This window comes from Natator depressus, chromosome 2 (assembly GCF_965152275.1).
Source record: "Natator depressus isolate rNatDep1 chromosome 2, rNatDep2.hap1, whole genome shotgun sequence".
Classification (NCBI taxonomy): Eukaryota; Metazoa; Chordata; order Testudines; family Cheloniidae; genus Natator; species Natator depressus.
In genome coordinates, this window is record NC_134235.1 from 178,258,209 (window position 1) to 178,285,686 (window position 27,478).

The following is a 27,478-nucleotide window of genomic DNA, read 5'->3' on the forward strand; positions in this document are numbered from 1 at the left end:
GCAACGTAGCCCTTTGTTGTTGATTTACTATGCACTAACAGAACCATCATAATAAAAGAACAAGTATTATTTTGTAATGTTTGCTTCCCTCCGTGTACTATACACATTTGGCATCTAAAAATTGCTCTCCTAATTTGTATCTGCTCTGTTTTTATATCGTGGAGAAGAGATACAAAAATCCATTTCATAAGTGTTCTACAGTAACAGGCCTCATTCTGCTTCTGTATATTTTGATTGTATGTCCTTGCTTTCTTATTCTCTCTGTCTTGTGCTGCTGCTCTCAAAGAGAATCTGCCTTATTTCGGATGATTAAAGATTACTGTTGTTTTAGAACAGTCTCAGAATATGTTTGTCAATACTTTCTTGTCTGTGGGTTCAGTTAACGCATGTATTAGATTCAGAACGGCATTTTAGCACATGCCTACCTGAAACTTAAGCATGTGCTTAAGTACCTGCCTGAATTGGGGCCATAATGCATGCATCTGACAGAATATCTGTTTCTATTCATGCTTGATTGATTGTTTTTCTGTTGTCTCTATCTCTCTTGATGTCTCCAGCACTAGCTCCCTTTAAACGACTTTGTCCACATTGACTTTTACAAACCACTTAAAATTTCTCTTAAAAATAAGCGTGTAGTTTTTCAATGTGTCCTCAAGGCCAAACGCACATTGATTCAATGAGTGGGTTTTTTATAGGGGGAAAATTAGCAATGTGAAATTTCAATGAAGTTCATGAGTCACTGAGGGGAAAACATCATAGCTGGACTATGAGGACAGGAAACCTTGCTTATGATGTGCTTTACAGAAGCCATCCTGCCTTTAGCTTACATCGATTTTCATTATCAAAGTCACTTCTGAAATATGTTAAGGCAGGAGTCTATTGATGGCTGCTATACAGCCTAGAGGCACCATTTGGGTCAAAATATTCAAAATGAAAGGTTCTTGTGCTCACATTGGCTGGAGTGTAAAGGTAATTAGACTGAAGGAACATTCTTATCAGCTGCTGGCCATTTGAAAGGAATGAGCTAATCCACCATGCATGGACCATGCAGCTGAGCTTTGAATGCTCGTGAGCACTCAGAACTGGCTGTGTTGTTATATTCCAGCTCAGAAATACAATGAGGTTTTTTGTGTTTATGTCCTAAATTAAGACATTGGGGTATATTTCATCCAGGAAAAGAAACAACTCTCTTATTTGCTGGCACTTGCAAAATATACACCCAGGTTTTTTGCCCACAAAATAAATTGTTGGGCCTAAATCTGAGGAGTTGAGCCCATGGCTACTTGATTTATACCCATGCTCAGGTAGATAAGGACTCGGCTATTGAAATCTGTGCCTGAATTTGAATTTCAAGCAACAATTCTGTAGTTAATTAACCCCTGCTGAAAATATACCCTTTAACATATTACAATAATATTCAACAGATAAACCTAGAAAGTTGGGCCTGGGTGAAGGGTAAAAGGCAATGCCAGAATGAAGCCATCATTAACTGTCCTTTTAAAGTTGTTCTTCCATTATTTTTATTGTATTCTGTGAATTAATACCTTCCTTGTTACCTTGCATTAGTATTCTTTCCTGACAAATTCAAAGAAAGAAGGAGCTAGCAAATAAGAACCAGCGCACACACCTCAGTCTCTATCTCAGTTCTGAAGTGGAGACTTTTTTTACTGGGCTTTTGAAGTCAGTCGGTATCATGGGGATGAACTGATTTAGCCACAGCATAGAAGTTAGTCAGAAGAGATGATATTATATAGTGAATGCTCCCCGCTTTCCTCTGTGGGCTGAAGGGCAACTAAACATGTTTGGTGGAATTTCCCTATGAGCTCAGCATTAGGCTACATCTGTTCCCATTGATGTGAACTGTAAAAGTCCTGTTGACTTCACTGGGGGAAGAATTTGGCCAGCTCTGAGCACTTTTGAAAATTCCACCCATTTTTGTAACCATAGTGTAAAGGGAAAACTATTCAGTCGGATTTTTAAAGGTACAGTTTTACTCAGTCTTGCCTTGTACAGACTCACTTGGAGCTGGGTGAGCACAAATTGGACTTTTATCTGGTTTGTAATTTTTTTATTTTCTGTTTTCCATAACAAATTTATGTAAAAAATTATCAAGTGATTGATTATCCAGATGGTTGAAGCCAGTAGTCAATAGTCGAGTATGTTTTGGTGAACCATACAATACTCTAGTATAACTACAGGGTCAATGAATTATCTTGCATAATTATTCATAGATCATTTTTCTTTAAGCTTTTAATAGGGCACTCAAATAGATAAAATATGTAATGAACTGGAGAGAGTACATTTTGTAGCCCTTTCTATAAAGCATGCTCCCATGCTTTTGTGACTTTTATGCTGAGATAACATGAGTCAAGCTGTAACCGGTTCATTGTTTTTTAAGATAGCTAAATAGATCTTTGCTGCTGTGTGCTAACTACTTTTCAGCAATTTTCCTGTGAGGCCCATTATGGTAAATTTCAAAGTATCCATGTGAGTGATGCTAAATTGTTTTTACAAACATCGTGCTAATGTATATTACACAATTATCATTATCATTATTTTGTTATATTTTTGTAGCAAAAAATGTGTGCTAGAAGGTATATGCAGGGTTGGGGGCGGGCACTTTCAGCTCCATAGAAAGACACAGACTCTATCCCAAAGATCTTACCAGCTAAAGTCCTGACCCTGCAAACAGTTGTGTGTGTGCGTGTGGCTTTAATTATGTGAGTAAAGCTGTCCAGTTGCTTAAGTGTTTGCAAGGTCAGGTCCTAATTTAGGCATGATGTGATGAATGGGGTTAACAGGAGGAGGAAGAACAAAGGTTGTAGGAGAATATATAATTGAAAGTAATTTTAGTTCAAGTATGTGCACTTTATGAAGAGCACTGTATGGTGCTACTTAATAGTTTGCTAACCCCTGCCCCCAGCTCTTATCACCTTACTTTTTAAGACCTGATCCTGTGAGGCATTGAGAGCTCCCATCCCCTTGCTGAAGTCTGTGTTGATTGAGGGACCTTACAGGGTCAGAACCTTATAGATTTTCCCTACTAATTTAGCCTCTTTAGTAGCTAATTCCTTAATATCCTCAGAGATATACTGTATTGTCTGGACCGGCTAATTAGTATATATTCATATTTTCCAAGTATTCCTTTCTCTGCTCTTTGTTAAGCAGTTGTTTTTACATTGTCGTCCTGCTTAACTAGTTGTTTAAACTTATTAAAATAGAGGCAACCTATTGGCCATTTTTGTGTCTTTATTAATTTTATTCTGTTCCTCATTTGTTGATGGAACTACTTCATTAGTTCTGCTTGCTCTCCCCACAATATACTTTCCTTCTTATTCCTCATGGTGCATTTAGCTAACATTATGACTTTACAGTTTTGTTAGTTAAGTTCTCTCTCTCCTATTTTCACAGGTGCTCAAATTCCACATTTGAGGGTATACATGCAGTGTTGTCATAGCCGTGTTGGTACCAGGATATTGGAGAGAAGTTGGTCCAGTAAAAGATTTTACCTCACCTACCTTGTCACTTTAGAGGGTCGTATAGACACCTAGAAAGAAGCAACAGGTTTCTTTTTACTTCAGCTCTTTGAGCTGCATTTCATGAAGCCACGTTGTCTGGTTCTCATTTCTTGGAATTTTGATTTACAGAGAAGCTGCTGTATAATCTTATGGCCCCTTGTTATAGTCAGAAAAAGCATGATCTATGGATAGGGCACTGATTTGGGAGTCAAGACACCTGATCAATGGTGCCAGGATTTCACTTGGATTTTAATTCCCAGCTTTGCCCTGATGCTCTGTGTGTCCTTAGGAAAATGTCTTCACCTCTCTTTGTCTGTTTTCTTCCCAGCCTTTGTCTCTCGTTTCTTTAGTATGTAAACTCATCAGGGCAGGGACTATTTTTCTATCTGTTTGTACAGCACCTAGCACAATGGGGCCCCAATCACAATTGGAATCTCTAGAGACTACTGTAATATAAATGATAATAATAAAGTACACGTAATCTAGTGTGCTGACACCATGTAAAGCAGATGTAAAATGCTAACTTTCTTTTTCTGTTGTGACTGAACTAAAATTAATAAGGCTTATTTCTTTGACTGAGCACTAGCATCGCTGATGGTATCTTCAGGAAGATCCAAAATTTTGGTAATAACTAATTAATGTAATACCAGTACTAGGAATATATTTGTCCTTTTAAAAAAATTCTTTGCTATTGGGTGGTGAAACTAAAACAAAATATCTTTAAAATTCAGAGACTTTTCCTACCAGATTACCTTTTCTTAAGATAGTCAAGGAAGAACTCAGTTTTGACCTAAGTTTTAAAACATCTGCAAATAATTTTAGTCTCTGTAGAGTTAACCCCCTACAAACTTCTCAATTTTAAGTAAGATAGATAAGTACAGCTTCTGTACATCAGTATTTGCAATATTACCTAGACATCCCTTTACTTGAAAGAGAAAATACGTAGAATACTGCAAATATTATATTTAGCTATATAAGACATTATCTGGGGCAACTGACACGTTTTTAAGAGTGATCTCTGTATCTGAATGCTCTTTAACTAAGATTTTTTACCTGTAGATTATTTTAGCTCTGGCAACATACCTCCACAACAAGATGTTTTTTGCTTTAATGAGACTATATTGCTGGTCAATGTAGCAAACCTGGAATATCCTTGTCTAAGATTTCCACCTCATTTTAATGTGGGTTCCTTGAGAAGAAACAGTGGATCCAGTTGATCTCTGATGTAACTTCATAGATTTCAATGGCTATATTTGGCCCAATGGATATCTTAAAGATTGGACCATTAAGTTTGCCTGGTCTTTACTTTCATGCGTCTTCTATTTTAGAAGTTTGAAGGAGAGAAGTGTGACTTACTGAATTCCTTTGGATTTTTTTGCTTCATTTTAATTTAGTTATGAGATCAAAAAATAATGAATTCAAGCATATCCCAAGACAGTGTTCTGTATAATATTCCTTCAGTGGCTTCATTCATAGAGTCAGAACATAACAGTATATTCTAAAAAGCTCCTTTTGTCAGTTAATGTGAAACTTAATGCTTATAGACTCATGGGTCTGACTCACTTACACTTATATTGACATTAATTTGGTTTAGAGAGAGAGAGACCTATCTGTGATTATTGCTTCTCTGCAATGTTGCAGTTTTCCTTTTCAGATAACTTTTAATCAAGAAAAAAACTAATTTCTACTGGGCGTGGGTGGGAGGGGAATAATTTATCTGTAACAAGTCAAATAAGCCTTCTGTGTCTTGTGCTTTGACTGTTGACCTTTAAGTAGGAATAATCCAAGACTGATACAGGGTAGAGAAAAAATTAGAGACAAAAGATCAAAATCATATTTTAAAGCCCTAAGGGCTTGATTCAGTGGTGGTGGTGGAAAGTCTACCGGGAGGAAACTTGGAACAGTTTGAGGTACCTGCAATCACTGCTCATTTTTGCAGCTCTTAAATAGAGGGGGTGGAAGCAGTTGTGCAGCTGCAAAAAGGAGTGACACAGAAGGGTGTGTGGCTGCATTTCTACTGATTCAGCAGATCCCATAAGCAGCCATTGCTTGTGTGGCTAAAATCCTGGCTAAAACTGAAAGCTGTTACCCCTGGCACTACCTCCAGGAAAAGACTTCCAGGAAAACAAAGGCATTAATCCTTCAACCCTTACTTATGAGAGTAGTTTAACTAAAGTCAATGACTACTTTCACAGGATTACTCACATGCGCCAGGGTTGCAGGATCAGACCTTCATGATATGACCTACACACACAGGAAGCCAATCATCTTAGAGACTACATATATCATGGCTGTATATTCTCTGAGATATATTCCAACATTCTCGGAGATACAGACTGCCCTACTGAAAGATTTTTCTGGATACAAAATGATCTTTATTTATTTTTATTTATTGGGGATATTGCAGTCTAGAGGCTCCAATCAGGATCAAGTTTTCCTTGTGTAAGAGCTGTACAAATACATTATGACGGTTTTCGTCCCTACATTTTAAAGACTGTAATAAATAGAGTGAAAAAGATGAAGAGATGGAACCATTCAGACTTACATTTAAGTCTTATCACCCTTTTCAAATACAGTAGTAGTCTAAATAATTTTTGGTCTATCAGCTTTAAGGACTGAACTTCACTTCTTTCTTCCCCTACAACTCAGTGTCACTTAGCACTGAGGCACAGTGTCAACCTCATCCCTCAGTAGAAGTTATAAATGGAAGTACAATAGCTGAGCAGGGAATCTTGTAATCAAAAGGGAAGAGTTGTTAAGGTGACCTCAAGCCCCTGTATGAGAAGAAAAGCAAAACTTCTTCAGGAGAACAGGGAGTAGTGAGAGTTAGTGCAGTTAACTTCATGAGAATGGGCTGCTCCACTTAACTATAAATAGAACTCTTTGGAGATAGTCTTAAAGGAGCAAGGACGCATGCCTAGAAGTTTGTAGCTCTAGAACTGTAACAGTATTTGCCTTGTTACTGTTAACATTTTCAAGGACCACATTTCCTAATGTCAGGCTGTCTAAAGTGGCTCATGATTGTGAGTGCCAACCTTGGTCAGTCTGCTCAGAAACAGGGCACAAACCCCAAACTGGTTGTGTGGTCTATACTTAGATTTCACCAATCAAATGTCAAGTATGAATTCCTCAAGCACTACAGCAGCCTTAACATGGAGTCACAGATAGTCGCCTTGGGTACCCTGGTCTATCTCGCCAGCTAGGCAAGGTTGCCTTCCTGGTAGATGGTCCCTTTCACCAGAAATCGCAACAACATTCAGGTTATTTCCAGTCCCAAAGGACCAGTCACTTACCCCAGGCCAATTGTACCTTAGATCTCTCAACAAAGACAATGCCTGTATCCAGTCCTGTAATAAACTAATGAAAGATTTACTAAGAAAAAGAAATGAGCATTATTTAGCAGGTTAAAACAGGTAAACATACACACACAGGTTAGTTTTAGGTTTCAAAAGGTGATGGAAGCTGCTGTAATATGCAAACTTTGTATGTCCTTTAGGACTAACTCAAGCTAAACAGATTGGGGATCCCCTGCTTAAGCTTAGAAATCTTGTCCTCTCTAAATTCCAAGCAGCATAGTGATACAGTTCCTTCTGGTCAGGAATTTTTATTCCCTTCCCTCAGAGTTCAAACTAATGGAACAAGTGCCAGCACCTGTCTCCTCTTCCTCTGTGTGTGGACAGTTAACAAAGTCTTTGTCCTTTGATGTTTCACAATGGCTCATTTAGTCTCAATGGGCCTTTTTGTGTGTAGGGCGAGCACTTTACATTAATTAATGCTTACCTTTCCTCTTCGGTGAGTTACACAATTTGAAATTTACAATGCAAACGCTCAATATAACTCTATACCATGGGCTACAGATGTTATATTTGAGATCAATACATGCAGCAGCCTTTCATCAAGACTAAACACATTCTTGTCAACTTAATAGCTCTTTTAACAATACTAACACACAGGTAAGCCAGACTAGTTTCCAGCTATGCATTTGTCAGTGTACAGTGAGGCCTAGGGCCCTTGGCATGAGCTGGCTCATGGTCTGCCAGCATCACATCTTAACTGATATGGTTAGCTACTTGATAGAATAAGTGTAGCCAGGAGGCAGGTCCCAGGGGGTCATAAGAGAGACTGCCTTCTGTGTCCCTCGACGCTCCGTCCTACCCCCCTCCCCCCAAAAGAGAGAGAAATTTAACTTTTTATTGTTGACATATCCACTTTCCTATAAAATTGTATGAGTTTACTATGCAGTTTCTGTGTGCCAGAACACTCCTGTACCAATCTGGGAGGTTGGTTATGCAGATATATTTGTTTAAATTGAAGTTAATTGATTTGCCATTGTACATAGGGAGTGTTTTAAAGTCTTATTTATCAATCACTAATGGGATGGTTTTAATCATTTTAAAGCACTGCCTTCCCTGCACACAGCATGTGTGTGTGTGTGTGTAACATTATGGAACTGTAAAGGATGGCATAACGGGGTGGTGTTTGCTGGGGTTGTGGGGGAGGTAGAGAGGTGGAATATGGAGAAGGTTGTGGTAGGTATATACTGTTGGTAGCCTTAACTTTTCGTTTCCTAGCATTTCTAGGTTTTGTATTTGGTATATATGTATAGAGCAACCTTAACTGACATGACATAAGTGTTTTTGTGAACTAATATAGTCTTAAATCTGGTAAATTATTTTTTAAATCCAGTGTTACCTGAACAACAGTTTACAATTAAACTAATTACTATTCAATCTTATGAGTGCCTTGGCATATCTTTTTTTTTAATCCCCTTTGTATTTTGCTATAGAATTAGGAGATTGGGTGCTGGTTTGAATTTTTTTTTAATTAAATATTAATTGTCAAAGGTGATGCATAAATTCAGCTTTTTAACATTTGGATATAAAATATACTGCATTTTTTAAAACTTTTTATCAAAACAAGAAATATTTCTACTCAAAACCATACATTTCTTGAAAATTTCTTCAATTGGTTGCAATGGTGTTGTAACTGTGTTGGTACAAGGATATTAGAGAGACAAGGTGGGTGAGGTGATATCTTTTATTGGACCAACTTCTGTGGATGAGAGAGACAAGCTTTTGAGCTTACACAGAGCTCTTTCACCCACATAAGTTAGTCCAGTAAAAGATATTATCTCACCCACCTTGTCTCTTCATATAACTGTATAGTCATGAGTCCATAATGGATAGTTTTGGATTGTTCACTGCTGAGGTGCCTTCAAGCTATATAACAATGTTTTAAAAGGCTGTAGAAATTTTTAATGGGAAGGTTGTTTACATTGCAGAGTTTATAACTTTCCTGCTTAAAAATCTTTAAAGTATGATTCAATTGCTTGTTCAATTACTTTTTAGTGTTTTTTGGCTCTTGTGTATTATTTCATGCAGTTCTTGTTCAGTTGTGGGCAAGGTGACTGTTTACTTTTCAAGGATACAAGGGAAAAATAAAGCATAACTCTATGTAAAGATTTTGTTAAGGGACAATGCACCACCCTGGAACAACAGTTACTCTTGTGTCCACACCAAAATGTATTCCCCAAAATTACCATTGGCCAAGGCCCAAGATGGGCAATTTGCAACTGTACTATGAATGAAAATGGAACCACGTTAAAATCTGCTTTTTTCATGGCCCCACTGACTTAAAAATGGAATTTTTTTTGCCACTGGAAGGGGGAGATTCCCAACTTTAGTGCCCATTACTTATTTCTGACTCCAGAATACCCTGAAATACTGGACTTTAAAACTATGGCATTTCTAGGTGTAGTTATTTTAGGGGTTTTAAAGGTTCCCTTTAAACTCTGCACAATTCATGACAAGGTAATTAAAGCATCTGACTTTACAGAGGAATGTGTATGAGAAACGGTCCCAATAAATTGCTTAAAAACTTTCCCATTTGAAACAGCTTTTCAGTAATATATGTCTCTTATGCAAAATACTTGATGGTGTGGCATGCCATGGTATAAAGAGTTTATCAGCATGTTTTTTAGTATGACCTGAATTTGTCACATGAGGCATAACCAGATTCCCTTAATTGCCATAGGTCTGACCCATAGCCCACTGAAGTCAATGGCAAGATCCCAAGGGTGGGAAGTAGGTGACATAACGTGTTTTTTTCTGTCTCTCTTGACTTCTGTACTTCCTTTGATAGCCTGTATCCTGAAGCTGCAGATCAAATTCTCAGCCTAGTTTTAGAAAGTCAAGTGGTTCAGACAGCCTTCTGGCAAGCAGCAGAAGTATTGAGGCCTTATCTAAATGTGAACTGGAACTTTTTTGAGATTAATTCACCCATTACTCCTAAATTGCCGTCTTTCACTGGCACTAACTGTTGATGGAAAGTGAGTGGAGCGATCCTGGTGACTGCATCCTGATCTAACTAACTGGTTAGCAGAGGAATTGTCTATGCAAACTGTTACTGTAGTTGAACCTAGAGACAGAATTAGGGAATAAACCACCAGGTTTAGAAAACACGTGGTCAAACAGATTAGGGTAGAATTTGTAAAAGCTTCAGTTTAATGGGAAAGTTTTCATAGAAGGCCTGATCCTGCAAAGTGCTGAGCACCCTCAACTCCCATTAAAGTTGATGGGAATTGAAGGCACTCAGCACTTCCTTGTAACTTGCCATATCACAGCCCAGCCTGGCCGTCTCTGAACTACCCAGCTAAAAAATTAATATTACAGTATATTGAAGGTGATAAGAAGGGGGAGAGGCACAATGCTGAGGGATTTAAAATATCATTGATTAAGGTAATTCCCAACTCACAAACTAAACAATCTGCCTATGAGCACAACGTAGTAAGTGGGAGTTTTCTTTCAGTGGACTCCATGTTATGAGATGCAGGTTTATGGAGAGAAATTTTGGGGTCCCAGTACAACGTGTTTGCTGGGGTCCTATCCCCTCCCATTTCACTTTATTTATGCAGACATTACAGATGTTTTAAGGGCTCTCTTAGCTCAGGGCCTTGGTACAATTGTCCCTTCTTCCCCCTGAACATCCTTGTCAGCCCTGTGATGCTGAGCTCCTTCAACTCCCATTAAAAAATCAGTTGGAGTTGAGGACACCAGTGCTTGAGAAGATGAGGCTCAACATGAAATCATGCAGTTAGACTTCAAAGTAACATTCATCCAATGTTGTGAAGGGAGTAAAACAAGGAGTAGAAAGATTCTGGAGACAACACAATTTCCCAGGCAGATAGGTCAGCTTCTCTCAGCTCTTTAAAACAATAAAAGTAAAGAAGCAAGTGCTTGCCATGCAAACATTTCAGGAACATTGTTCCCACATAGGACACAGGAAGTAATTAGGCACAAATGATGCTGTGTATTTCTAACTTTCATAAATAATGTATGACTTGAAATATGCAGTTGCTATGTCAGCTTGTGGAAAGGGTGTGGTCAAAGATGGGTGGAGATCTTTGTGCGGCTTCCCTTTATAAAGGACCTATAATCTGCATATAAAGGAAAGGGGAGATGAAGAAATTATGTAAACAGCAGATACGAGCTGGTCTTGGTTTTGTTCACTAACTGAAAGAGGCATATTTATCTTTTCCTTAATTAATACTGCCTGCAGACTTCCATTAAAATTAACTAAACCGTAAATTCGTCCTATTAGCATCTCTTCACGTTGAAGCCAAAACTCACTGGCATTGCTATATATTCTTATTACACACAATGCATCACCAAGGCTGTCCCCATACAGGAATATCAGGGAACAAACCCCTGAGGTAGGTCAAATGTCTATTTATTCACTGCTTTTCTTAATACTGGATTTAATTTGTTTGTGTTTTTTTTTGTTTTGTTTTTTTGGTTTTTAATTCTTAGTAAACCATGTGACTTAAATCCACATTTTGGCAATGGTATGGAAATGACACCAGCAAAACTATTATTTACACTTTGGGAAGATATTCGCCCTAAAATTCTTAGCTGTTGGTTGTGTATGTTTTTGTATCACAATGGTCTAAAGGTCCTGATCCGAATAAGGGACCCAATGTACCAGGTGCTGTATAAACACAGTATAGAAGGACAGATTTTTGACTCTTTTAAGCATGTTTAAATCAGTAAATCTAGGATCAATAAGATGTTTCTTAAATCTCTTTTCTGACATCTACAATTCTAAAATATCTGACAGGCTTAATAAATGTTCAGTAGAAATATATGTTTTTTTAATAACCCAGGACACTGTCACTAAGTTACCCATTAAAAACTACTGCTCACATCAGCTAAATGCAGCCACCTGTCTGACCAGTTAATACTCAGTAATATCCACTTTAGGCCATGTAACATCTGTGTACGCTCTCATTCTTTAACCTTCCCCCTCCTTGACTTAGAACAAAATGTTGGATCTGATATGGTTCAGTATGAGCACCAAATTGAATTTTAGGACATTGCACTTTCAAAACTCCATCCTGTCAACCAGGGGTGGGTCATGGCACATCAACGTTCTCCACCAAATGCATGCATTATACCATACAGATGCAACACCTTCCTCACTACAAGGGAGTTGAATGAGTTATGGGAGCTGTACAGCACAATGGAGAATACTGATGCTCTCTGAGACCCAAACCCAAGTTGCCAGTGTTAACTAGTGGAAGTGCAGTCTAGCTCCACAGCCAGCAAAGGCTGCAAGCTCTGTAAAAGTAGTGCACTCTTCCCCAGAAGGCAAAGTGGAGGATGTGCCTCTCATCATTCTCCGAACATCCCTTTAGCCGACTGCTTTGGACAGAGCTATATGAAACTCCCACCATACTGAGTCTTTGAGATTGACGGTGAAGTGAAAAGGTTTGGTCGTCATCAGCACTCAGAGGACTCCCTGCAACCTTGTCTTGTGTGTTGTTCACTAACATCTTCTAATGAATACATTCTAAAACTCTAGTATAGACCGGCAGTGTAAACCTTAGCACATGCTAAGCTAGTGGTGTTGAAGCCTAGCTCCCCATTAGGGTCTACCTTGACCAGCTAAATTGAGGTAAAAGGTATTGCCCTGAGTATAGACCAGGAAAAGGATTGAGGTTGATTAAACTCTTAGGCTAACGAGCACCATTTTTTCTTGTCTAGATGTATCCTTGTATACTATGTTGTATTCCAGCTAGGCGACAGCCTGATGAGTTTGTCTTTTTGAAGGCTGAGTTAAGACTACGACTGTCCCACTTTCATTAGAAAATATTGTGTTGTCAAAATCTTTACTTGATCAGTTGCTGTATTTGCTGTGGAAGTGTCCTTGTTCCGAAGTCCAAATATGCATCTGATTTTTACATCTCTCTGTCTTCTTTCCTCTTCCCTGCAAACAGACCCCTCTTTTTGGATTCCAAGTCTTGACTTCCCTCCCTCATATTTCCCAACTCTCTCTCCCAAGAAAACTGGCAATGCTGCAAGTTTGAAACACGTAGGTTCTTTGAGTAAAGCTTCCAGTTGACAATAATGCGGAATTCCTTTTTGAACCAGAAAATCATTTATCAGGAAGGCTTTAAACGGAGGATCCTGCTTGTGGTACTGAAAGTGCTATATAGATTCTTTTGCTTTCTTAGGTTCAGCATAGCATATGCAGCTACACACAGAGTATTGATGGATTGGGAGTTAGACTGCCCTCTAGCTGCTGGATCTCTTTATCATATTTATATAAGTTTCTGCCGGTCATTTTGCAGAGTGTAGCGGTTGATCTGTGAACACTGTATTGCCTGATGAGTGTTGAAGAAAATGACCTGATAAACGTCCCTTGGTCTAGCACCTAGTGACTAGAGAACATTATGTACTCCTGGGGGCATTCTGCTCCAAAAACATAAACAATTTTGTGCACAATATTTTAAAACTCTGCAAATTTTATTTGTCAAAATAACACTATATAATCACGCCGTTTTCAATTATATTGGAAATTAATGTGTTTTCCCCCCAGCTATCATTACAAACTCAAAAATGGATCCATTACTTGGGAATCCTTTCTTGTTGTTTTTGGATTTACATTTATATGGATTTGGAACCAGAAAATGTATCACTGTCATTCATATATACTTCTTTTACAGAATTTAGAGTAACTTTGCTGAGATGGCCTGTGTAGCTCAGAGTGTAGACCTAAATGTGAGGTCATATCCTCTTTCACTTACACTGCTGGTGAAATTAATCCTATTAAAGTCAATATAGTTCCAGCAATATAAGAGTAAAAAGAATTTGACCCTTAATTTGGGTAGATAAATAACTACTAGAGACACATTTTTAGGTCCTTCCATGCTGTTTTTTAACCTTTCAGGGAGTTTAAAACAATTTCTGCAGTCTTGGGTGATTCAAAAGAGACAGAAATCAACATGATTACATTTGCTTAGGGCTTGAGTAATAATAATTTTCCTTACTGACGTAACATGGTGCTTAATTAATATTTATTGAGGTTTAGTTCAGATAAGCACCCAAGAGTTCAGATGATGTGTGGAATCACTGTTCATAGTTATTTTGTATAATAAATGCTTCCTGACTAAGATGAAGTACAGGTGCACACCAGTAGCCTTCTGCACAACTTTGAGTTCTAGCTTTGTCTGTGCTCTTTACAACACACCTCTCTGGACATATAGACTTCGTGGCTAAATCTTGTTATACATACACGTATTATTCTAGATGCTCATCCGAAGCTTTATTCAAACCTCACAGTAACAGTCTTTCTTACCGCATTTTGATACTTTCTGTTCCAGCTGAAATCAGGAAGGGAAGAACTGTATATAAAAAAGAATAAGTTAACTGAGCTGGATTAGACTGGTTACATGATGAACATTAAAAAGTCTATATTTGCCAGAATAGTTATTTTCTATTCTGCTCTAAATATGGGGGAATGTGTTGAGTCCTAAGCCACTCTGTGGCAACTGGCAAAAATGTTGAACTTCCAAAAGCAATAGCTGTATCTGAACTTTTTCTTTTGAACTTCAAACAAGGTTCCATAAGAGCTGTGAATGTTACGGTTTTGGTGGGACTGACAGGCTGTATGTGTCATGAACAGTTTTGCTCAGTTAGGTGAAAAATTAAAGTGAATTTGATAATTCAATAACCATACAAGTTCTGTATTCACTGTAATTCCCAGCATGGCTGCTTCTGAATGACTCCATCCCCTCACTATACCCCCTTCCTGTTCTTCTGCCACATGCATTCCATATGACCTGTTTCCATTTGGCACAGTATTTGTGAGGTGCAAAGTAAAGCCTCCACATTCTGTTACTGACACAGGATTCTCAAAAGGTTTTTGTCTGATTTTGTTTATCCGCTATACTTTGTTTTATTTGGGGTGGGGGTAAGCCTGAGCAAAAGCACCTATCTTGGCTACAGTATGTATTTGCTCTGTTTTGCATTATTTATGCTGTTATCCAATATTATTGACATAATACAGAAATTAGGCCATAGGAAGGTCAAGCAAAGTAAACGACTGAGATGCTGCTAACAAAATTGCAGCCAGGCATTGGGAGAAGGGGGGAACGGTGCTGGTGCCAGGATTTCAAGCAAATATTTCAAGGATGGCAGCCAGTATTTCAGTGACTTTTATTGTGCTGGCCTGGTAGTATTTGCTTCAGGAAGGAAAACAAAACCAGGAGACTATGAAAGCATTAATCTGCAAAAGGGTCACCTGGGAGTTAATATTCCCTTCAGTTAGGGAATGTGATGGAAGGAAGATATTTGTAGTGTTGAACTGCTTGTGGAGCTGAAGCATTTGTCTAAGTAACAGCAAAGCAATTAGTAATTGGTTTACAAATGTCTGCAACTCATGATACCACTGAATGGCATTTAGAATCTAACTGTGCATGCCGAGAAGGGATAGGGGAGACACATGCCCATGTAACCACAATAATAAACTATGTAAAGAGCAGTTTATTTTAATAAATAATCCTTACAGGTTTCCTCTCATATCTTGTCATATCTTTTTCTTATTACCAGTGTTCAAAGACACATTTAGTGTTGTTCCTCTGTTTAACTGTGGGTCATTTCAAACAGATGTTTTTGAAGTGCCTTGTTTGTGTTGCCTTGAGTGAGTGTTGGAAATCACAGGCAATTTTTTTCTTACATGAACAACCATAAATGAAAAATGTCTCCCATACTTTACCTTTTGGTTGGATAGCAATGATCTTTCTCTGGAGATTCTCAGTGTAAAGTCTTCATGTTTTGTAGCTACCTACTGATCTGCTATGTTCTGTGGTAATGACTAGTAATGTAGATGGTAGTTTCTCTGAATTTCAATAGGTTCTTTCCCTTAGAAAACGTATTTTCAGAACCTGTATTCCAATTCTGATTAGCTTAAACCTATTTTTGACCCAGTGAGTATCTTAAAGTAAGATTCCTTAGAAATGTTTTTCCATAACAATTTCAATTAATAATCTTGGTCCGGTAAGCTAATCGTTGGGCCAGTGGGAGAGAGGTTGGTCTTGTAATTAAGGCAAAGGAACTGAGGGTTATGCCTCTGCTACTGGTCTGAATTGCTATATGTTATTGGACAGTTCACTTGATCGCTCTATGCCTCACTTTCCCCATCTATAAAATGGGTGTAATATTATTTCCCTTAATTAGTATTTGGGAAGTGCTGTGAGATCCTATGATGTAAAGAGTCATATCAGTGCAAGAGGATTTTTTTTACTGTAGGCCAAAACCTAAGCACTTGATTCAGTGTTTAGTCAAGCAAACCCCTGCTGGATTCAATGGGAAACTGAGTGAGACCCATAGGATATGACCCTCTGTATGTCCACCTATTTGTAACATCATAAATCCAAGGTTACCCGAGGTTTTCAAGCAGTTCTACTAGTTTCCGATCTGATTAAAGGTCTGTCTACTCTGAAAATCCTTTCTTCTTCGCTCACATGTTACTGACTTCACAGGGACTAGGATGGTAGACAGTACTTCAATGACTTTTATTGTGCTGGCCTTGTAATACTTGCTTCAGGAATGAAAACAAAAGCTGGAGAATAAGTATAGAGTATTGGGCTAGAGTAGGGCTTTGCAGAGCCAAAGAAATTGGCTGTTCCAGCCGTTGCCCACCAGCTCTCTTTCAGCTGAACTTGCACTAATCATTAGTGAAGCATGGGCCAGATTGTGAGATTGGATTTGGAACAGCTCCAATTCCCACACACATCAAGTATATAAATTTGAATGGTTAGTGGTCAATGGCAGTACAGGGCTTAGTAGTCAGGCTGACAATTAAGTTAGACCAAAGCGCCAGCCAGTAGCAATGCCCAGACCACAAGTTGAAGAACAATTTTGTATATTTATTTGATGTGAAGGCTAAAAAGATGATTAGAGCTGTAATCAAACTATCTTTGTTGTCATTTTATGGCTTGGCAATTCCCATAATGTATTTTTTCAATTGCCTGTTGCTGTTGCTTTCCAGAGCATATGATTCTATTGCTAGTTGTCCAGGTAGTCAGAAATTCCTGGCATGATGACTTACCCAGCAAACATGTAACTTCTATGCCTACAGTATGTGCATTTGAGAAGTGGACAGCACCTTGATTTCCAGCCCCTTGCAAGTGAAGGTAGAATGTTTGCTGGTGATTTTTAGAATACATCCCTCCAAAATAAAGATTAAGGACATGGCCAGTAGAGAAACAGAACGGGCCAAGTCACAAGCACCCATTGGGAATGTAGTGCTATTGAACATTAGCACCAATCCTGCAGGTTGCAGGGAGAATTCATATTTAGATATGTTTGTTTGCATTTTAGTACAAAGAGCAAAATTAAAATCATATATCGAAAAGTGCTGCACAAGTGCCTTAGCTAACAAGTGCTCATACTGCGGTTAGCAAATAAGTGTGGTGAGCACCTGTAAACAGTTGGAAGTTGTTCATCAGACTCTAAAAGGTGCTTAGCCAAGCTTAAATGTTATTAACCACATAGAGCACCTTCATAGTTGATTTCTCTCCCAAGTGTTTTATTAGTACTAATTAGTTACTCTTAGAATATTTCTGAGGTATAGATAATTGCTACACAGATTGGAAAACTGAGACAGAAAAATTTTAAGTGCATCCACTAATCTGAATGCCTCAATTTTTGGGTGCCCTATGTGAGATATAATGAGCTTAATTTTCAAATATTCTTAGTAGCTGTCGCTCCCACTAACTTCAGCTGGAGTTTGTACATTGAAAATCACATCTAAGATGGCTTGAGGTGGGCACTCAGGCTCCCAAAACTAATGGGCACTTTTGAAAATTTAGGCTTAAATACTTCAACCAAGGCTCGAAGGGAATCAGGCCAGGATTAGAAATCAGGGAGCAGAAGATCTTCAGCTGATGTAAGTTGTCATTAAAGTAAATAGAGCTCTGACAATTTACATCAGCCAAGGATCTGCTTCCAAAGGTCCCTGACTTCTAGAGGTGAGTGTTAGTCCATGATTGTCCAGTTCTGCAAGAAGTCTTCAAAAATCCCTCCAAGCCCTTCAGATGCTGCCTTCTTGAGGTCTGAGATGTTCTTGAAGATGCCTGTCTTTGTATCTTTTTTTCTTGATATTCTATTCTAGTTCTTATACTATGCTCATCATCTTGATTTTAGAGCACATAAATATACTGCAGGCAATTTTTCAAAGGCAATGAACATTAAAAAGCTATCAAAGATCTAAAGTAGATTATCATAATGAGGGCTATCCAAGACAGAATGCGTAAAACCAGTTGGTTGGATCTTACTTTTATAGCTCTCTTGTAAAACAAAAAACAAACAACAACAAAAAATCCAGCAGAGTTTATTCATCACATAAATCGGTTATAATACAAAGTTCTGCCTTAAAAATGCCCACAGCTCCCACTGACCTCATTGCCTGTTTGTGCCTGGAGGAATACTTTGGCCGTTTAGTTGTCAGGTACTACAACATATAAACTCTACGAAATACAAGACAATACAGATTACCTTAAAAATCTTTGTCAGGTAGTGGTACATGCATTTAAATATCAGGAAGGTGGCTGAATCTTTTGATCTCCAATCTGAGAGTTGAGTGCCTGAGTAAGTTGAAAGCAACCTCTATCATCTACCTTTGCGTGGATGAGAAATTTGCAAAAATATAACATCAATTAAAAAACTGGTTTATAAGGAAGTGTAAAGCATATAAGTCTACAGCCACATCCTCAGTTGGGATAAATCAGCCGAGCCCCACTGAAATCAATGGGGTTAACTTCCATGGTGCTAGTCCAGTTAATGCCAGTTGAAGATCTGGGGTGAAATCCAGGCCCCAATGGAATCAGCAGGAGCTTTGCCATTGACTTCAGTGGAGCTGGGATTTCACCCTGGTCTATACAATATAAACATGAAAAAAGTAATATTGTACTAAAAAAAATTCCCATGGTGCCATACTGGAGTTGACCATTTGGCTGTGTTACTGGTGTAGGGTACTCATCTGACTCTGGAGACTGGAGCAGAGGGCCACCTGTGAAGAATGAGATTCCAAAAACCCTCAGTCTCTTGTGGCTGGAGCAAGGAATCAGGGCCCAGGCAGGAAAATGTTCCTGTTTGAATTTCACACTTTGTGTGCACACACTGTTAACAATTGCCTAAGCAGCCTGCGGGTTCCAAAAAGCTGGTCTGGAACATAATTGATTTTAGAAACTGGAAAGGAGAAGATAATTACAGACTTTCTGCCAGCGGATATTTTAACGGTAACAGATGGGGGGAAACTAAGGTTACAATGATTTTTTTTAAATTATCTGTTGGACTTCTTCCTGATCTCTGCAGCAAGCGTTAACTAAAGAACCAGTATGTAGCGCTGACTTTGAGAGCTGCACAAAGCAATCTGCTAGAATCGTGCAGATGAATGACCTTACTAAAGGACTCAGAAATGTGATAACTATGGATTCAAAGAAAAGAAAACCAGTCTTTACAAAACAAAAGGTTTAACTTCCTCTGATGTACCTAACCTGAATAAATATGTGCTATTGGCTAAAGTGGACTTAAGCCAAAATTCTCAATTGTGGGTGCCTAAATATGGATTTATATGCTTAGTTTTAGACACTCGTGTGAAATTATTGGTCATCGTGTCTTGGAATCAGTGCTAACCTTTTAACCAAAACAGAGGCAGTAGAGACTGACATTTGTAAAAGTGGCTATTTAGTTGGGGAGATCTCAGTTTTGGGGTTCCCAGATTGAGGCACTTTGGTCTTATTTTCAGTGATTCTGAGTCGGGCTGCCTGGAAAACAAGAATTTGAAGGCTGTTAAATTTTAGAGACAGAGAGAGACCAAAACTCACCCTATACCAGCTAATAGCCCAGTGGCTAGGGCACTTACCTGGGAGGGGGGAGATCCAGGTTCAAGTTCCAGCTCCAAAGCAGGCAGAACTTGACCTAGGATCTCCCACATCCCGGGTGAGTGTCCCAACTACCAGGCTATTGGCGTGCAGATGTCTCTCTCCCCCCAAAACCTTCCTGATGAATTGGCATTTTTCTGACAGACATTTTGTTGACAAATCCCGAGCTAGCTTTAATTCTGACCATTCCACAATTCTTATCTATTTCAATTCGAGGTGGGAGTGTTGAGAAACCAGACCTAGAGTGTCTCAAGCCAGGGTCCCATCAATTGGGCCAGCCAAAGTTAATGATCTCATTTGAAAATGTAGGCCAGAATGACTTGTTGCAGGCTGTTAGTTTGGTGGTGTCTCCCTTTCCCACAACAAAAACTTGACCTGATCCCACACACATGAAGTCAGAGGAAAGTCTCTTATTGCCTTTAATAGAAATTAGAAAGGATTCATGAGCAGCAGTTGTAATGTTCAGCAACAGATGTTTGTCTCTGTCTATTACATGGTAATTTTCCGCACATTTAGCAGATATGAGCCTTTGATTGTTTTGTCCCTGGTGTTTCTGTTCCTGTGTAACCAAAGTAAACACCAGTGTCTGTTTGCACATGTAAGGAGGGAGGTTAAGACCAAGAGGGAAAAGTTATGGTTGAGAAATTTTCTGCTGAGACCTGTGTGTTCTTTCAGAACAAGTCAGTTAGGACTTGCTTGGTCTGTTGTTATGAACTCCACATTCAGCCTCAGCTTATTAATAATTTCAGGCATAGCCCATCCCTTCCTGCAAGTGTCAGTGAGGGACTTACTGTTGTGGCCCGGAGAACATGAACTCTGGGACAGTGAGTTCGGCTGAGATTTGCATACATGATTCGAGGTTCGGTTGGTTCCGCAGCCAGCCAGACTTCGCTATGGCAAGGCCATTACGTTTATCACAGCTCCACTGTCTTATTTCTCAATAATAAAAATGAATTGTGTACTAAAAAAAAGGTATTTTGAAGATCCATCAGGAAGAAAGGTGTCTCCTTCTTGCATCTTGAAACAAAACAATGCCTGTAATTCCTGCTGATGAATGAACTGTGTTTTTCAGTGATTGCTCCTTGTAAATCGGGTTGCCACCTCTGAGGTACAAAAAACAGGACATTCAAATCATTTCCATGGAAGTATGAAACAGCAAATGAGAGGCGGCAGCTACAGCGCCTCCTATGTATCATCTATCCTTGGCAAAGGATACAAATCTTTCCAGGTGACCTAATTCAGCTTTCAATATTCTACACTGAATCTAGTGCTGCCATCCTTTTTCTTTACCAATACTATGGGCAAGGCCCAAGGGCTGACTGAGGATCCAGTTATACCTTCCTGTTGCAGTTCTTCAATAACTCCTAAAGCTTCTTCCCTTTTTTCAACTGGCAACCAATAGGGTGTCTGTTTTAGTGGCCTGGCTTCCCCAGTGTCAATCATGTGTTGCCCTAGCACAATTTCCCTATATCATTACTGGACCAGGAAAACAGCCCCTGATTTTTCCACAGAAAGTGTTTTAAACTTCCCTGCTGTTCCATCTTTAAATGGACAGCACTGCTCTGGAACTGTTCCAGAAGGAATTCTGGGAACTCTGCTTCATTCTCTCCCTCCCGAGTCCTTTTCTCTGCCAGCTGCTACCAAACTCACTGGCTCACATTGTGCTATTGTAGGGCTCCTTTTGATAACCTGAGGTTTATCTGAGACATTCAGAAATATGACAGAAAAAATCCTGACTCAGGTCAAGTAAAACTTTTGCAGTGAGAAACCCCTTTTGACTTTCTTTGCCCAAGCAAGTGTCAATAAATTCACATCTCTTATCTGGTGGGATATCTTATCACATCTCCCACACATTTAGTTTGGCAGAATAATTTCAGTTGCAGGAGTTAATACAACTTTTTTACAGCACACCAACCTCCTGCAAGGCGTCAGTTTAGTCTGGGTTACATTTTCAAAGGAAATTTCCACTGCTCGCATCTTCAGAAAGCCTTGGTTGGCATCAGAAATATATTTATTAGATGTGACAAAGTCTAACCTGAAGATAAACTCATCCTCTATTTCTGCAACTCTGACTTCTTGTTCAAGCTCTAGGGACCAACTTTTGAGACCAGTGTCCCCCATTTTTGGACTGGTGCTTTGTCCCCAGTTACTGTCTTCAGTTGGCACCAATTAAGCTGTTTATTTTTAGAAACCCCCAGTCCCAGCCAGTCTGGTCTAATAACAGTTAAATTTGAACCACTGTCTACAACCCTCATGCATTTTACACTTCCCAGTTCATGTGCAATTGTCAGACTTTCAGTGTGGTTACTTAATTGCCCAGATTTGCACAAGAACAGTGGGGCTATGCCATTTACCCCAAAGCTTTGCACCTTTAACTTGATGGCAGCCCATTTTCCAAACTGCATGAGGGAACCTCTCTAAGCTCCTGTGTCTCTCTCTGCTGGCTTGCTTTATACTTACAGCAATCGGTCTTTCTGTGGCCAGTTTTGCTTTAAGAAAAACACCAAATATCATGAATCTGGTGATAAAGTGGTGAGAGTTGTCAACAACATGAAAGCAAATATGATGGGAACTGCCTTATTCCACTAGTCATAGCTGCATAATTTCTACCTTTATAAATCCATTCTTACGTACAGTATTCTTTCCTCTCCATATTGCGTATCTCCATTGCTTACTCTGTACTCATTTTGTGCATGTATTTCCTATTGACATCAGTGGATGCTCTGCATAGAATGATAGGAGGTTTGCAATGCAGGTCAGAAAGACTTTTGCCCTTAGTTCAATAGATCTTCGTATCTTGTAACAGCTCCAGTTTGCTTTCCACTCATCCCCTCTGAAGTTTGCATTCATAAAATAAGGCCCAGTAAGTAATTCTTCAGATTACTATTCTGTTTGTGTTTAAAGGTTATTTTTATAATTACTAAAAAAGCAATTGGGGTTGGGTATCAAAAGATGATGATCATCACAGATGAGTGGTCTTTGAAATCATTCCATTGAGTTTTCATTACATGAATGTAATTTGACTAATAAAAGCTTCATAAACACAGACTGATAGCAGGAGGTGCCTCTGGTTCATTCCTCCAGAGTTAATGAGTGACAAAGATTTGCCAGAGTCAAGTGCACCATACTGGTGCCTACTTGGAATGACATTCTTTTTTGCCCGGAGGAAATTTATGAAGAACCTCACTGTAACCAGAGGTGGGTCTAACTATATGTCTCTTTTACTGACGAATCACTGTGATGAATAAGGCTGTACACAATTGCCCCATATTGGAGTTAATGGTAATAATGTTTAATTGTATTTGTTCTGGAGAAAAAAGGTATTAAATATGTATTTCTGCAGTGGGTCAACTATGGAAACATTATTAGTAATTAGAATCATATCTTATATTGCTACATCACCTTTTATTCCAAAGTGTTATACTGCTGTAAAGGATTTTATTTGAAGTTTTATTATTATTTATTTTACAAATATATACATCCCCATTGAAATGTGGCCATATGTGGGACAGAAGGACGCACCGACGAGCACAACGGAACATTTCATGAGAGTGGGGAGAGGGGAAACTTGACAAAGGGTATGAGGACAAACCCCATCTCTTACAAAATGAGTTCTAGGATCTCTAACGTCCTCAAGGGCAGGTCTTCAGATGGTGTAAATTGGCAAAGTGCTAATTAATTCAAATTCATGTTTGTCAGTTTACACCAGATGAAGATCAGCTCTTGACTTTTAAAAAGTTTCGTCCCAAAGTCCCAATGCTTAATAAACTTCAGAAATATAAAGAGCTGATTTCAGAGTAGCAGCCGTGTTAGTCTGTATCCGCAAAAAGAACAGGAGTACTTGTGGCACCTTAAAGACTAACAAATTTATTAGAGCATAAGCTTTCATCGGCTACAGCACACTTCATCGGATGCATAGAATGGAACATATAGTAAGAAGATATACATACAGAGAAGGTGGAAGTTGCCATAAAAACTGTAAGAGACTAATTAATTAAGATGAGCTATTATCAGCAGGAGAAAAAAACTTTTGTAGTGATAATCAAGATGGCCCGTTTAGACAGTTGACAAGAAGGGTTGGGGATACTTAACATGGGGTAATAGATTTGGAAAAAGAGCTGAGCCACTCCTGCTGGAATTTGAAACTGTGATTCCAGGGAAAACTTTGCAGCCTGATGTTTTGTTTTCACTCTCACCTTCTTTTGTCAGCCCACTATACCATTCTTTCTCTAAAACAGTGGTTCACAATCCTTTTTTATACTGTGACCTCATGTTACAACGGAAAATTTGCCATCTAGTCATAAAGAAGGGGAGGGTGGTCATCTGGCATTTTGGGCTTGTTTGCAACTCCCAGCAGAGTTGCAACCTCCAGATTTAGAAACCATGTTCTGAACCACAAATATTGGCTCACCAGAAGAGTTTTCGAGGATTGTTTGACAGTATCTGACCAACGGGGGTGCCTTGAAATCATTACATTTTTTCACTAACAGTATTTTTTGCTTGGGAAGCTATAATGCACATTCCAGACTGAGTCAAGAAACAGCTCAGGGCCTGATGTTAACAATGAGCTACTGCTGTTTCATTCATGTTTAGTTGCAACTCTGGAACCATTTCATGGGGATGAATGGTTTCATAGATTTGTTTATTATCCAACTATACATTTATTTGCAATGAAGGAGGAAAGTAATGCATCTCTCTTGGGTTTACTGTGTCTGGAAAGAGACCATTGACCCCTCTGGTTGTGTTATTGGTGTGTTGACATTGTTAGTATCACATTTACATTATAGTACAGTACTAGCTCTTTCAGTTAGGGACTATGACTTCTTGGAAAGTGCAATGCACACCTTTGGCAGAGTATATATAATGGTAGCCAGGGAAATTGATGGAGCATGAGACTGGGAATTAGAAGATATTCCCAGCTCTTCTACTGACGTATTGTGCCACCACTCTGCACTTAATTTAGTCCATATTTAAAAATGAGACACTGGTGCTTATCTGCCTTTGTAAAATGCTTGTGAAATTTACATATGAAAAAATCTATATAATTTAATATATTTATTTTGTTAAAAAGAATCAAAAGATAAAAATATCAAGGCTGTTGGATCACAGAGTATATATATTTTTGATTTCCCTACACGATGCAGTGTGGCATAGATGACAGAGCACTGGACTTGCAACTTCAGAGATTCATGTTCTATTCCTGGCTCTGCTGCTGGGTGACCTTGGGCAAATCATGTTGCCTCTCTCTGCCTCAGTTTCCCCATCTGTAAAACTGAGATAATAATATTGACGTCCTTTGCAAAGCACTATGAAATCTACATTGAGAAGCACTGAATAAGAGCTAGGCATAATGATAATTATATTTTATAAATAGGAAAACAGACAAATAATATGTGAGCTGTCCACAACTGCTAGGGCTTTGCTGAGAAAAGGGGTGAAACCACAAAAGTTTTTTCTTGTGACTTGTTGAGTTTGAGGACGAGCAAAACAAGGATTAGCAAAAGCAAAGTCAAAAAGAGTCTTTTGTCTTTCCATATGGTGGCGTGAATGGTTGGTGAATAAGCTTATTAGCCGTTGCATATAAATTGTAAAGGGCCATGTCATAAATATAAAGGGAAGGGTAAACACCTTTAAAATCCCTCCTGGCCAGAGGAAAAGCCCTTTCACCTGTAAAGGGTTAAGAAGCTAGGATAACCTCGCTGGCACCTGACCAAAATGACCAATGAGGAGACATGATACTTTCAAAGCTGGAGGGGGGGAGAAACAAAGGGTCTGGGTCTGTCTGTGTGATGCTTTTGCCGGGGACAGAACAGTAATGGAGTCTTGGAACTTAGTAAGTAATCTAGCTAGATATGCGTTAGATTATGATTTCTTTAAATGGCTGAGAAAATAAGCTGTGCTGAATGGAATAGATATTCCTGTCTTTGTGTCTTTTTGTAACTTAAGGTTTTGCCTAGAGGGATTCTCTATGTTTTGAATCTAATTCCCCTGTAAGGTATTTACCATCCTGATTTTACAGAGATGATTCTTTTTACTTTTTCTTCTATTAAAATTCTTCTTGTAAGAAACTGAATGCTTTTTTCATTGTTCTTAAGATCCAAGGGTTTGGGTCTGTGGTCACCTATGCAAATTGGTGAGGATTTTTATAAAACCTTCCCCAGGAAGGGGGGTGTGAGGATTTTGGGGGGAAAGACGTTTCTAAATGACTCTTTCCCAATAATAAACCCGGTTAGACGTTTGGTGGTGGCGGCAGCGAAAGTCCAAGGGCAAAAGGTAAAATAGTTTGTACCTTGGGGAAGTTTTAACCTAAGCTGGTTTAAGTAAGCTTAGGAGGTTTTCATGCAGGTCCCACATCTGTACCCTAGAGTTCAGAGTGGGGAAGGAACCTTGAGAGGCCATATTCTGAGGTTGCTTATGCTGGTATAAATTCAGAATAGCTTTATTTACTTGATAATTTCATTTACTCTTTACAGTCAATACCAAGAGAGGAGTAGGGGGATACACACTGATCAACTCTAATAATTCATGTCTTTGTAGTTCTCAACATGCTTGTCAGAAGGAACATCCCAAATACCAAAATATATGGATCCCAAATACCAAAATGTCAGATGGAGACATGGTTTTGTATGGCTGGAAACGTGGTGAATTGGAGAAGTTGCATTTAAAATAAAACTGAGGATCAGCAATAGAGCTAAGCAGATTTACACCAGATGAGGAGCTGATCCTGCGTATTCAGGCAATGCTTGTGCTTTGCACATTAATTAAAGTTGACTGGTATCCAGACTCTGGTAGTGTTAATCTGCTCTGCAGTAATATGCAACACTATTAAAAAAAAAACACCACCACAAAAACAGGCCCTCTATCTAAGGAGATAAATATTTGTACCCAGCTATCACTTTATTTATAACAATAGGGGGAGGGAATGCTTGGAACACAGTTATTCATAAAGGCTGACTTTTAACAATATATTGAAAACAACTGCACTGTCTGCTACTACCCACACTCTGTTTAAACTGGCAGGCTAGGTTTGTTTCTTAAGCTGTGTCACTTCCATGGTGAATTTAGGGTTTGTCCAGAATTTTTAATCTCCAAGATAATGCACTAATGAAATGTAGAACAGAATAGGAATGATGCTTTGGGGTTTGTGTGAGCCTTTGGTACCATCTGACTTTCCCAGAGCACCAAATCCTGCCGGTCCTACAACATGATATTAGTCTTATTGAATAGCACCATTCCCATTTAGCTCCAGTGCCCTTTACAGGTGGTTGGAGTATAGATATTCTTTCCTTGCATTGGAAGGAATAGGGGGACAGATCCTACAAGTTGCTGAGCACCTCCTGCAACGTTTTGAGTTTCTTTAGCTCCACTCAATGGGAGCTGAGAATGCTCAGTACTGCATAAGACCGGGCTCTTTGTATATTTTATTATATTATTCTTTGGTCTGAAATGTGAAATAACCCCTTGTGTGGTAATATGCCATTTAGAATGAGGGTCTTCAAGCTTTTCCCACAGGTGCACCGCACCTTAACAGAGAAGTTGCCAACCACAGCATATTCTTCTACAGAAAAGTGTTTAGTAAAATATTTTGTGTGTTTTAGGTGCCTTTTTAATGCAATTTAGCAGGTGGAATAAGGAGGAGGAGCCAGTATCATGTCATCAGCCAACTCTCTGCAGATCACCACCAAGTGTTCTGCAAACAATCATACTTTGACCTACAGTCTGGCTTCAGAAACTG

At 38.9% G+C, this 27,478-nt stretch overlaps 1 protein-coding gene across 6 annotated transcripts in view; it reads left to right on the forward strand.

Annotated features, from left to right (window-relative positions):
- Positions 1-27,478, forward strand: part of PDE1C (phosphodiesterase 1C) — a 426,361-nt gene that overhangs the window by 279,648 nt on the left and 119,235 nt on the right. The window lies entirely within an intron of this gene.